We start from the raw sequence: 13,481 nt of genomic DNA, 5'->3' as shown, positions 1-13,481 counted from the left end.
GGAAAGGAGGATAATCCATCCATATATTATAAGCTAAACAATCTGGTCTTCAACATACTGAAATATGAGATAATAATAATTAGGTGTAGAACAGAAGAGTGTTTGTGGAGCTGAGAGTAAAGGAATTACTGAATTGACAAGCCTGACACTTTCAGGCTTTTTCAAGACTAAACATTATACTTTTAACAAAATGTTCTTATGTTTGGTGTGTCACTGTGGTATGGACAGATGTGTCAGCCTCAGTTCCACTATTATTTTTGAAGGATTTCTGTTTTCTATCCTTTCACTTCTCTGATAAAAGTTGGATATTGTTTTGGGTCTGTCAGTCTAATATTCTTGTACCAGCAGCAGAGTAATTTGAAGAAATTATGAATACTGATGAAATTGAGTAAGGAGACACTGGAAAGCTTTGCTAGGCAGCTGGCAGGTTACATGAAAATAAGCTTGTGTTTTTAATGTAACCGCAAATTAAAGGTCTTGATAGAAACATTTATTTGTTCTTTCTTGTTTATGCCCAGTGTAACCAAGTAAAGTGGTTTTAAATCACATGGGGAGCCTGTTTGGTCCGTAACTGCAGGTTTTCCAGCACTTCATCCTTGAGGCATTTTCAGAAGGTATTTCACAGAATCACAAAGTCTCTGAGGCTGGGAGGGAGCTCTGGAAATTGTCTAGTCCAGCATCTGTGCTTAGGGTAGAGTCAGCTGGAGCAGGGTGCCCAGCACTGTGTACAGTCAGATTTTGAGCATCTCCATTTTGGGAATCTCCATTCCCAGGGCCGGAGACTTCACAACCTCTCTGGGCAACCTGTTCGTATCTCTCACCACCCTGACATTAAAAAAAACTCTTTAAAAGGTATTTCCTGTATTTCAGTTTGTTCTCATTGCCTCTCGCGACTGAGAAGGGTCTGGCTCTGTCCTCTTTGCAGCCTCCCATCAGGTATTTGTACAAATTATGGTCCCCCTAAGCCTTCTCTTCTCCAAACTGAACAGTCCTGGTCAGTCTCTAGTCTCTCCTGTGACAAATGCTCTCATTCAATAACTACCTTTGTGGCCCTGTGCCAGGCTCACTCAGTAAGTCCCTGTCTCTCTAATTCTGGGAAGCCTGGTACTGGGCTCAGCACTCTACATGTATCTCATCAGCCCTGAGTGTGGTGAAAGGATCACCTCCCTTGACCTGCCAGTCCTCTTCATCGTACAGCCCAGGATGCTAGTGGTCTTCTCAGTCAGCTTGGTGACCAGCCAAACCCCAGTGTCCTTCTCTGCAAAGCTGCTTGCCCGTCCCCGGCATGTATCAGTGGATGGCGTTATTCATGGGCAAGACTTTGCATTTCACTTTGTTAAACTGCATGAGTTTCTGCTCTGTCCAGTTCTCCAGCCTGTCCTTCTGAATGGCAGCACACCTATGTGGTGTATAGCCACTGAGACCAGTTCTACATTATCAGCAAACTCTGCCCTTCATCCAGGTCATTAATGAAAAGGTTAAACAGTATTGGCCCCAATACCAACTCCTTGAGTACTCCACTAGGACTTTGTGCCACTGATCACAACCCCACAGCAGTTCAGTTGGTTCAGTCCACCTCACTGTCCATTTATCTGGTCCACACCATCAGTTGGTCTTGGAGCTTCACTGAAGCGAACCTTTAAAAATTGTTTTACTTTTTAGTCTTTTTTTGTAAGGGAATAAGGCTTATGCAGTGCTGCCATCCCTCTGTCCCTTCCCTCATCCCAGCCTCCCCCTTAATCCCCATAGCTTTTAAACACACATATCAATTTATGTCAAATTTGACAAAGCAGCAGAGTCTTTGCATCCAGTTCCCATAACTGTCACCAGGACTGTGAGCAGCAGCAAGGAGAAGGATGGTTTGTGAGTGAGCCACCCAGAAAGGCTGCCATGCGAGCTCAGCCAGGGCTCACTCTGAAGGGATGCTGTCGGGACTGTGTGGGAACTCACCGCTCAGAGTAGACCATGAGGTTTGCCTTTCCCTCAGCTGGTAGCGAGGTGATCTGAGCAACCCAAGAGGGCTGCAGGAGGGTGAGGGAATGATGGAATCCCAGACTGGTTTGGGCTGGAAGGGACCTTAAAGCTCATCCAGTTCCAATCCCTGCCACGGGCAGGGACACTTCCCACTAGAGCAGGTTGCTCCAAGCCCCTGTGTCCAACTTGGCCTTGAACACTGCCAGGGATGGGGCAGCCACAGCTTCTCCAGGCACCCTGGGCCAGCGGCTCAGCACCCTCACAGGGAAGAGCTTCTGCCTCACAGAGCTCATCTCAATCTCCCTTCTGGCAGGTTAAAGCTACTCCCCCTTACCCTGTCCCTACAGGCCCGTGTCCAAAGCCCCTCTTTCCACGTTTCTTGTAGCCCCTTTAGGCACTGGAGCTGCTCTGAGGTCTCCTCTTAAGGAGCCTTCTCTTCCCCAGGCTGAACAGGCAGTTCTTGCTGGGAGAGAGAAGGTGGCAAAGAATATCAAGTATACCAAGGAAAAGCTGTATTGGGAGAGGAGGGGGTAGTAGTAATGGTAGACTGCAAATCTGTAGGCAGTTGTGGTTTGCTGTCTTTGCTTGTTGAACTGTCTTTTAAAGCCCTTTCTGATTTTGCTGGATGTTCCCTAGCTGTACTGGGTAAAAATGTGTGGGTTGCAAATAGACGCTTACACACTACATGAAGCTTTATTCTGGTAAAGAGAACTACCCACAAGTGATTCAAACACCACGGGGAGTTCCATTATTTCATACTGACTGCAAGATCTGCTTTTGTTCACTTGCATTTGTCTTTTTTCCTCTTCTGTATTTTGCCACTTCTGAAGTAATTACTAATCAGACTACATGCCCCATCCCTGGCAGTGTTCAAAGCCAGGTTGGACACAGGGGCTTGGAGCAACCTGCTCTAGTGGAAGGTGTCCCTGCCTCTGGCAGGGGGTTGGGACTGAGTGAGCTTTAAGGTCCCTTCCAACCCAAACCAGAATGTGATTCTATGATACTGCCGTATACATCAATTTTTAGGGGGGTTTTGCACAACTCATTTTTTCTTTTTCGGTACTGCTGCTCTTAGTCCAACAACAGAAAGATACATGCTAATAAGATTGTTTAAAAAGTAATTGAAGTCAAGCCTTTGAAGTTACTGCTCCTTCATTTCCAATTCTGAATTCTCAAGGTTTACAGGAAGAGTGGCTTAGTAAAACCCTTCGTAAAACCATATACTGTGTCATCCTAGCTGCTCTGCTAGCATGCATTCTGCTCTCCTTTTCATGTCTGAACATCTCATTGGATTACTTCTTAACATTTCAGTTTGTCTGTAAACTGGGTTTCTCGTTCTCTATTTTCACTCTTCCACACGATCTTGGAATTGCTCTGATACAAAGTTTGTGAGGTCATAGTCTTGTATTAAACAAAATTCCCAAGAGTTTGCTGTGGGATCCAGTGTATTGTTTTTAAAACTCACTAGCATAGGAAATGTTTTGCCAAATGTGGTGATTGCTGCAGTACTTCAGGAGTCCCCTGGTCTTTGCTGGGTTTTCTGATGCTTCCTCTCCAGTTGAGGTATGTCAGATTTCAAGGACAGCTCTTTCTACAGAATGATCCAATTACCCTTTGCAAAAGAAATACATAAAGTCATTGGTAAGCTGTCATTTGACAGTTTTACTACCTTTCTGTCTTCCTAATTCTTGTGTTTCTTCACAGAATCACAGAATTATTTGGGTTTGAAAGGGCCTTAAAGCTCATCCAGTTCCAACCCCGTGCCACAGGCAGGGACACCTTCCACTAGAGCAGGTTGCTCCAAGCCCTTGTGTCCAACCTGGCCTTGAACACTGCCAGGGATGGGGCAGCCACAGCTTCTCTGGGCACCCTGTGCCTCAGCACCCTCACAGGGAAGAGCTTCCTCCTTATGTGTAACCTAAATCTCTCCTCTTTCAGCTTAAAGCCATTCTTCTTGTTGTCTGTTTATTTTAGCACAGCTCTCAACTGGTTGTCTCAGTTCTTGTGACACTGATACATCGTACTTAAAAGTATGAGTAATTGCTTTGCAGGATCACTACAATGGTGTCTTTAGGACTTAAAGCATTCCAGACCGGAGTGCCAACCTCAACCTTCTTTTCAGTGCTACCTTTTGTACTGCAAACACACAGCAGAGTTCTCCACCCAGGACAGCTGGTTTCTTTGTCCTACTCTGTGTGCGTTTTCTCCCACTGCTGTTACAGAGAGTTGCAGAGGATGGATCTGGGCCTCCAGGAGCATCTCAGGCTTTTGATTTGTGATCCGGGTCCAAGAATTTAGGGTGCAAATTAATATATTTTCAACTTGTTCATTGCTAGACTTTGTCAACAACTTGGTTGATGCAGTTGGCTCTTAGGTCAAGGAAGGGTAAAGAACAGAAAGGCTGTTTAGTACTTGTCAGGACAGCGAAAGGCATGCCCAGATCTTTCTCTCATTATGTTGGCTTCAAGCTGGCTTTGTTAGGCCCTCATTCTTTCCATTATTTGCATTGTTTGAGTTAATGTTTTGCTTAAATAAGCGTAGTCTCATCCTTGCTGTGCCATTTTATTTACTCGTGTTTGAGCTTCTCTTGGACTGGGATCTGTCTTTGCCTGTTGTCTAGTGTAAGGTTTTTCACTTAACCTCATTCCCTTGTTTCAGTGATAACCTTCCACCCACCCTTGACAATCCTGAAATCACTCTTCCTAATAGGAAGTAGCTGGTTCTGAGTATTTTCAAGAACACTGCTATTTATTTCTAGCAGTACAAAACTGTGATATGATGAAAATGCAAGGGGTTTTTTAACTTTCTTCAAGTGAAAGAGGAAACTCACATAGATGCCTGTATACTGAACTGAGAAGCATTTCCTGATTTCATCTGCAAGGGGATACATAACATTGAAGAATTCTTCTAATTTGAACAACCTGGTCTAGTGGAAGGTGGGTTGGAACTGGATGAGCTTTAAGGTCCCTTCCAATCCAAACCATTCTAGGATTCTATGATAGATAAATGCACACACCATGGGGCTCCAGCCAGTAGAAGTGCCCATGGATTCCACATTTGCAGTGTAGGATTCGATAAGCAGCAGAAGGAGCTTCTCAAGGGCAGAACTTGATCTGCTGTGTTCAAGGCTAACCTTAGCTTTTCAAGCTTTTACAACACTGGAAAAGTATTTAGCCCCAAAAGGCTTTCAAATTTGATGTGGGGTTTTTGGGGTTTTTTTTGGAAGCTGTGTAATTTTTGTGTTGGGTTTTTTATTACTCTTTGTTTAACACTTAACTGTCCTATTAAGAACAGTGGTAACATCCCACTCCAAAACCAGCTTTTCATAACAGTTCTCCCTGTGAGTCATTGCATTTATTTATCTCTGTGGTTATTGCAGTAAATCCTTCACTTCTCTGCACACCCAACCACCCTGGTTGGTGTTTGTTGTTCTCACTCAAGTTCTTGCAGCCACAGTGTAATACATACTTGTTTTTCTGCAACATTACTGCATTTAGACAATGTCACTGGGGTTTTTCTTGCATTGCCTCCCCATTTTGTGTTCTGTGTCCATCTTACAGCCTTTGAAGTCTTTTCCCAGTGGGCATAAAGTACATTAAATGGCATGTGCAAAGGAGCCAACAGCACAGCTGCTAATTGTGGTTAACAGAGGTAAAGATTATGGATGAAACCTCTTTCGGGTTCAGCAAAGTTGATTAAGCTTTTGCAGACGGTTTGACTCGCTGAGGTAATGATAGAAATGTGAAAGAAATGAAGATGTTTTAAAGTTTTTGTTTTATGTGCTTTAGGCAGATAAGTGGCTTAAGAGGAAAGCTTTTGCTTTGGAATCTTTAAAGAAATGCATGGCTTTAAAATGGAACCTTACAGGAGGGTTGTTGAATGCAAACAAGGAGTCTGATCTTTTTAAGTGGAGTTCCCTTTGTGCCTCACCTGCCCAGCCAGGTTTGTTTGGGTATCATTTGGCTGAAGTAGATTATGACTTGCAAAAACCCTCTCACGAGGCCCAGGCAGCTCCCATTTCCTCTGTGCTTATAATTCATCCATTAAGAGCCCAGATGCTGAGGACATATCCTCTCTTGGAAATGAGTGACATTCTCGTGGGTGGAAGCGTGTTTGCAGCACAGAGGAGGTTAACATCAGTGTAATTGGGATAATTCAGGTAATTTTCTGGAAGGGCTCTCTCTATAACCCTTTCCAACAACCGTATTGACAAGATGGCCAGTGTGCCTGGTGCCAGCCTTGGGCTGACCCCAGTAGCGTTGGAGGAATGTGGAGAAACAAGCACCCAACATCAGGCACTGCTGCTGCCAGGTTTATCTCCCAGGAGGTTTTCTTTGTTTTCAGCAACGTGGGTGAAATCATAAACGGTAATAAGGAAATGGGTCACAGGGCAAATCCCAAGGCTATGGCACTGTGGCCATATGACCAGAGGGCTTGTGAAAGTCTGCACCAACTGCCTCCAGTCAAGCTGCTCCAAAAGCCAAAGGGCAGATATGGCAAGAGGGTCAGGACCCGCATCGTGTTTGGTGGAAGGAAGGATTTTCTTGGGGAAGCTGCTTTGCCCTATTCATCTGGCTCAGTTCCCTCACCTTTGCACAAATGAGATTTAGATGTAGTTAGCCCTGGCTACCCCAGCAGCTCTTTCCTCTTCCAGTAACCTCAGAGAGTGCTTTTTTCCTTTGTCTTTGCTTCACTGGCAAACAACAGAGAGTTTGCAGAAGCATGAGGGACATGCTTCCTACTTAGGATCTGAGCGTCTCAGGTGGATGTCCTGCTTCATGTTCAGTGTGCTGATCCTTCTCTCTGCAACACATCTTTGACTTCTCCACAGAGCAGTGTCCTGGCAGGCAGGTCTATTCTGTAACCTACCTATGTGGACAGACATTTGTCAAAAAAAGGCCCAAAACTTTCTCTTCTTCCCTGCAGATAATCACAGTAAAACAGCAGTGGCATTTTGGGGGTTTGGTGTTAGGGCTTAGCTACCTAAAGCGTTTTCTCATTGTTTTGCAAAATCAGAGTTGCCTGGTGTCTGGAAGTGGTGTTTAAAAGGTGAAGTAGAGAACAGAGGCTGTGAAAATTGATGCTGAGCACAGGAGTCTGTGGGAGATCCCTTTGTATAGGTTCTTCACCCCCCACTCTTTCTTCTTAGAATTTAAACTGTAATTATAGAGCTTGGAAAAGGGTTCAGGTGGTGTAGAGGCTGAGCTAAATAAATCAATGACAGGGAAATGATAACAAAGGAGGAACATGAACTGGAAAAACACCTCACACTTGAGATTTTCGTATTACTCAAAGGTTTCATTCAGCTCCTTTTTAAATGGGAGTAGATGTGGTGGGGGGTGATGGATGTGAATGCTCATTATTTCCTGCAAGATGGAAAAGAAAGAAAAGATCACTTTAATTATAACTCATAAGGGTAATGAGTGAATCTACCTGGTAATTACATCCTCCTCCTAAAACTTTGGCTGGAGCTGAGTAATGGCATAGAATCCCAGACTGGTTTGGGTTGGAAGGGACCTTTAAGGTTCATCCAGTTCCAACTGCCTGCCATAGGCAGGGACACTTTCCACTAGAGCAGGCTGCTCCAAGCCCCTGTGTCCAACCTGGCCTTGTTCCTGTCATGTTCCTGGTGCTCAGAAGAACCCTTTAGTAGACACTTTAAGTAAAAGGTCCTGGTAAAAATTGTTTGGAATTTAACCTTGGTGACAAACTTGGATTAAAATAGTGTTTGGTAAAAATAGTGGTTTTTTATTATTACTATTTTATTTTCTTTAACACTGAAGAAGGAAGGGCAGGTGCAATTGAGTATTTTTGTGATTTTTATTTTTTTCTCCATTTGAATTCTACAGCGTTGTAAACCTAAATGATGTGAAGGTGGACCAGGAATTGCTTCTCACAATTGTATCTGGGTGGTTGTAATCACAATGAAGGGAGAAAGGCAGTACACTTGGCATTTTCCTGCAGGGAATGGCCAGTATGGCTTTCAACATGGAGAGCACAGCCCCCAAACAGGGGGTATAGTCTCTGACACACTTGAGGACAGAAACTGAGGTCAGTGTTGTGAGTAGGAAGAAGAAAACATTTGCCAAATACCGCAGTGTGTGAAGTGATACCAGTAGTGGATATATTAAAGATAATGGGTTAAATCTGCTTTGGTTTGGGGTTTTTGTTTAGTTGGGGGGGAGGGGGTGGTATTTTTTACAGTGTAGTTCTTATGTATACATTTATTTAAAAAGAAAAAAGAAAAGAGATTCCTGTGATAAGGTTTCCATTACAACTTTTCTAGACTCCTCTGGTAGCTGTCACAGAGACGTTTGGTCTTTGCTTTGGGTAACTGAGTAGATCTTTCATTTTCAAATGAAAAGGTTAATAATGGACAAATAGTTCATCAGTACAACTCAGAGCAGTATAAATTATTGAAAAAATCAGTCTTCTCTTAGAGGTGCCAAATCAGGTCAAACCCCAGTGTCCAAAAAGGTACCTAGTTCTTGAGTGTGTGCTTCAGTATGCTTTTACAAACTGTAGACCTTAATTCTCTTCTGCACTTTTGGGGTGGCAGTTTTCCTGCTGTTCCCATAACTGTCTATAAATCCTTTCCCAAGTGCTCCTCAGAGATAAATAACTTGTGATAAATTTCCACTCTGGCCAGGTATTGAGCTTGTTTCACTGTAAAATATCTTGTAGTACCAACTTTCCTGCATTTTTTAATCTCATTGCAGTGTGGCATGTTTTTAAGACGACCAGTTGGGACTTCAGTGAATTGTTTTAATATTACATCATTCAGTTTGGGGTGGTTTTTTTTTAATCTAAAGCTAATTAAATAAGGATTTGCTTTTTAATATTTTCTTAAGGAAAATCATTGCACATGTGCTGTCTGGTAAGAACATGCAGTAAATGAAAATCATAAAACCAGTAAGTTGTTTGAAATTGATGTCTTTGACCAGAGTTCTTGCCAAAATACATATATATATGTTTATCTGCTTAAAGGTTACTTGTTAAACATCTTCATATAAACAGAACTTCTTTGTTTAAATACAAAGAAGTTCCATGGGTGTATTGTTTTAACTTTGCGGTCCGTGCTGTAACCCAGTTTTCAGCTTATGATTTCTGAAATGTTTCATGGCTTCTATTCCATACTCTTCACCCCCTGATAAACTTTGAGTTTCCCTTTAATTGTTTGTCCCCATCTGGTTTTCGTGGAATGAAGCAGCGATTTGGCCAGCATTACTCATGCAGCAAATACTTCCCGCAGGGTTATTCGTGTACCCCTCATCTCTCCCTCTCACCTCCCCACAGCTCAGGGCAAAGAGGCTTTGGGTCTGCTCCAAAACTATGTAAACTCTCCCATTTTAGATGGTTTCTTCTCATACATGGGTTTGAGAGCTGAGCATCTTCAGAGCTGGACTTCCACCACGGTCTTGCTTAACCGGGTGAGGACTGGGATAGGACAGGGATCTCTAGACGGAACACACTGCAGCCCAGTGCCTGGGACATATAGGGGTGGCCTGTGGGGCAGGGCAGTGATGCCCTTGGTCCCTGTGGAGCTATGTCTGGCCTCATCTGTACCTCTTACATCCAGCTGGTGCTGGGAGAGGACCTGCAGTGCTTTTTTGGAGTATGCTTAGAGTGACAGTGTATGGTTTATTCACATTTTTATTAGCTTCCTATTTCCAGCTGATCATCTTGTTTTCCTTTAGAAGGTATGGGGAAGGCATCTGTTGAATTTTATGTTCTGATACTTGCACTGTCCATCCTGTCACTGTGCTGTGTGATGGGATGGCCATTGTGCTATGGGAATACTGGCATTGTCTGAGCTTCAGCTTCATGCTACCCATGAGGCCAGTGCCTGATTTCAGTCCCTGACTCTCTCTTGCAGAGAGGAGCTCTGTTTCCTGGCTTAGCCCCAGAACTCTCCACCCTAAACCAGGCAAGGCTGCAGGTACTGCTCCCACACAGAAACCCAAGCCTCATTCCTCCCCACCACCCAGCACATCTCCAGAGAACCCAGGAGCAGTTTTGTCCTTCTCTAACTCTGTATCTTACATCCTGAAATTTGTGAAGGAAATAGTATTGATGAAGGGCAACTGACAGTAGTTAGAAATGAGATTTCCCCTTTGAAAAGCTCCTCCAGGTGGTATTTCCAGCACTCACTGATCACTTAGCAGAGCTTAATGGCTGTTTCTGATGGCGTTTCATGTGTTACAGCATCAGTGCATGTGGTAGAATGTCACAGCCAACCCTCTCCCCCTTCAGTCTTTGGCCTGACAACTCTGACATGGGAAACTACTTCAGTGTAGAGACAGCAGCTGTGCCTGTGGCCAAACTAGCAGTGGGATGTGATCCAGGTCCAGAGGGATATGGCAAAGCAACCACCACCAGCAGCTAGACAAGCATTCTGGCAGGAGCATAGATGGTCATTAGATGGTCATTAAGATGAACTGCTGTAGTGGGGGCGATTTCCAGCTGCAAACCTTGTGACTCTTCCACGTCTCATCAGTGTCTGTTTTGGCATCAAAGGATGGTTGAGACACAGGGCACTAATGCAGATCTGGAGTTGGGTACAGTTCTTTGGAGTCTCCAGCAGAAAGAATCAAATCTCCATTCAAGTGGGTAGGCTTGTTTTTTTAATAAGAGTGGGTGTTCTGCACAACCTGCCTCTAGGTCATCTTTCTAGTAGACCTGCATTTAGGATCTGTCTTTGAAGGGAAGTTAAGAGAGGGTAAAATACAGTGCTTTGTTCTTTCCCTTAGCATTCCTAGCAGGATTTTGTATGTACCTCTTTATAATGCAGGATATGTGCTGCTCCGATTAATTTTTATGCTTCTGATTATTCAGTACTGCACATAAACAGATGTGCACATAGAAAAGTGCCCCTTGGTAATGAGGAACTGTTAAGCCATATGGCATGTGAAGATGGAGTATTACAGCTATGGGACGAAAACCTCCTGTTCAGCACCAGGTTCACATACAGCGAGTATCGTGTTGATATATTCTTGCCAACGCTGTCAGCCCCTTCATCTGGCAAGTCAGCCCAAGTGACAGCATGGATTTCTGGAGCCTTCCTGCTTTGCTGAGGTCCTGCTTCTGTTAAATCACTGCTGAAAGCCCATCTTCCCATTTGAAAAGCTTGCAAGGGTATGCGTGAAAAAGAGGAGTGTGCCCTGAGCTGTGTGTACAGCGCTGCTCTTGGATATTGTAGATACAGCAAAGATGTAGTTTGCCCTCTTGCATGTCCAGTGTTTTTTCTTTGCCTGAAAGATCAATGGTATTGCCAATGGGTTTTTTGCCTTCTTGTAGCTAGTAATCTTTTATTTAGGTCTATATCCCAGTAACAGGATGAGTCCAAAAACCTTCACCTATCAGATACAGTGTTGCGACCAACATGCTCTGATGTTGTGTGTGTGTTGATGCTGTGAGCCATCAGTCTATAATACTGAGCACATCCACCATAAGCAGTAAATTGGAGCTTTCCAGCATTGTTTGCCATTATGAGTCATTATTCTGAGTAATTATTATGTGTTTGTATCAAGATAGTCCAAAATCTATCAGAGCTGAAAACTTCTTCACTGTGGGGGTGGTGATGCCCCATCCCTGGCAGTGTTCAAGGCCAGGTTGGACACAGGGGCTTGGAGCAATCTGCTCTAGTGGAAGGCGTCCCTGCTCCTGGAAGGGGGTTGGAACTCTGGGCATCCACAACTTCTCTGGGCAACCTGTGCCAGCACCTCACCACCTCACCACCCTCATAGTGAAGAGTTTCTTCCTACTATCTAATCTAAATCTCCCTCTGTCAGGTTAAAGCCATTCCCCTTGTCCTGTCCCTACATGCCCTTGTCAAAAGCCCCTCTCCAGGTTTCTTGTCAGCCCTTTAGGCACTGGAAGCTGCTCTAAGGTCTCACTGGAGCCCTCTCTTCTACAGGCTGAACAACCCCAACTCTTAGTGCATGCCCCTCTAAGGGAAGACTGCTTTTCCCAGTTTTAAAACAAACTTCATGCTGTTCAGGACTTCTTAGCAGTATTAGTACAAAGTCATGGTGAGTATTGCAGGGCTCACTTTTATCTGCTGTTAACAAAGAAGTAAACAAGACCTGATATTAAACTCCTTCAACAACTAGCGGTCATTATTTACAGGGGCATTAAACTCACAAACTGCTGTTCTGTCTGTAAATTTCATGTTATTTAGCTCTTTGCTGAGTAGGCTGTACCAGAACACTCAGTGTGTGTTCCAAGGGCATCATTTTATGTACTGGCAAGCCTGGAGCTGTCAAGTTATGTCCTTTAAAGCAGGAACATCCCTTGCTGATCCCTCAGGTCATAGCAACAAGGTAAAAGCAGTGCCTTGGCTTGGTGGGCAGAGGATTTCAGTGCTTCCATGGCCCCTGCTCTCCAGGCAGCTCCAGCACACTGCGTTCAGAACCTCTTCATCCTCTGTGTGTGTTGGGGGTTTTGTGGTTTGGGGGTTTTATTTTTGAACAAACATAAGTACATACATTTCCCAGGTTTTCCTACTTTATATTCTAGCAGCACACAAAACTGGAAGCTGAAAATCAAGCAAAATGTACTTTGCTGTGACCCCACTTGAATCTGGAGCACAGACTACTTGGTGTGTTTGTGCTGGACACATTTAGTAACAGGCAAGTACATAAGGCAAGGTTCAGGCTCAAAATAAATAACGTTATAGGAATGTAGCATCTCTCTGACATCCTGACTTGGACAAGGACCAGATGAGGAAAGTATGTCAGAATTTCTCTCTGCTAAGTATCTCCATGCTTTATAAATTGCCAGAAATGTGTGCTTTTCCATGGATACAGAGGTTGTATGATAGTCTTGCATGTTTTGTGTGGAGGGCTACAGGTGTAAGTGTGTTCCCTCTGAACCACTTTCACAAACAAGTGACTTGGATGGTGAGGTTTTAATTCTATACAGGCTATAATAAATGACAGTGGCTGTATCAAAAGAAGCATGATCAGCAGGTCAAAGGAGGTGATCCTGCCCCTCTACTCTGCTCTTGTGAGACCTCACTTGGAGTATTGTGTCCAGTTCTGGTGTCCTCCACATAAAAAGGACATGGAGCTGCTGGAGCAAGTCCAGAGGAGGCCACGAGGATGATAAGAGGACTGGAGCACCTCCCGTATGAAGATAGGCTGAGACAGTTGGGGCTGTTCAGCCTGGAGAAGAGAAGGCTGCGTGGAGACCTTATAGCAGCCTTCCAGTATCTGAAGGGGGCCTACAAGGATGCTGGGGAGGGACTCTTCATTAGGGACTCTAGTGGTAGGACAAGGGGTAATGGGTTTAAACTTAAACAGGGGAAGTTTAGGTTAGATATAAGGAAGAAGTTCTTCACAGTGAGGGTGGTGAGGCACTGGAATAGGTTGCCCAAGGAAGTTGTGAATGCTTCAACCCTGGAGGTGTTCAAGGCCAGGCTGGACAGAGCCTCGGGCAACATGGTTTGGTGTGAGGTGTCCCTGCTCATGGCAGGGGGGGTGGGAATAAATGATCTTAAAGGCCTT

The 13,481-nt window shown here is 44.2% G+C and overlaps 1 protein-coding gene across 1 annotated transcript in view; it reads left to right on the top strand.

Moving 5' to 3' along the window:
• The window catches only part of UBE2F (ubiquitin-conjugating enzyme E2F (putative)), a 68,670-nt gene that overhangs the window by 54,369 nt on the left and 820 nt on the right, over positions 1–13,481 (top strand). The gene's annotated exons all lie outside the window — the stretch shown is intronic.

This window comes from Nestor notabilis, unplaced genomic scaffold, assembly GCF_000696875.1.
Source record: "Nestor notabilis isolate BGI_N333 unplaced genomic scaffold, ASM69687v1 scaffold12562, whole genome shotgun sequence".
Lineage (NCBI taxonomy): Eukaryota > Metazoa > Chordata > Aves > Psittaciformes > Psittacidae > Nestor > Nestor notabilis.
The sequence above is the reverse complement of the archived record's forward strand: the minus strand, read 5'-3'. Positions and strand labels throughout refer to the sequence as shown.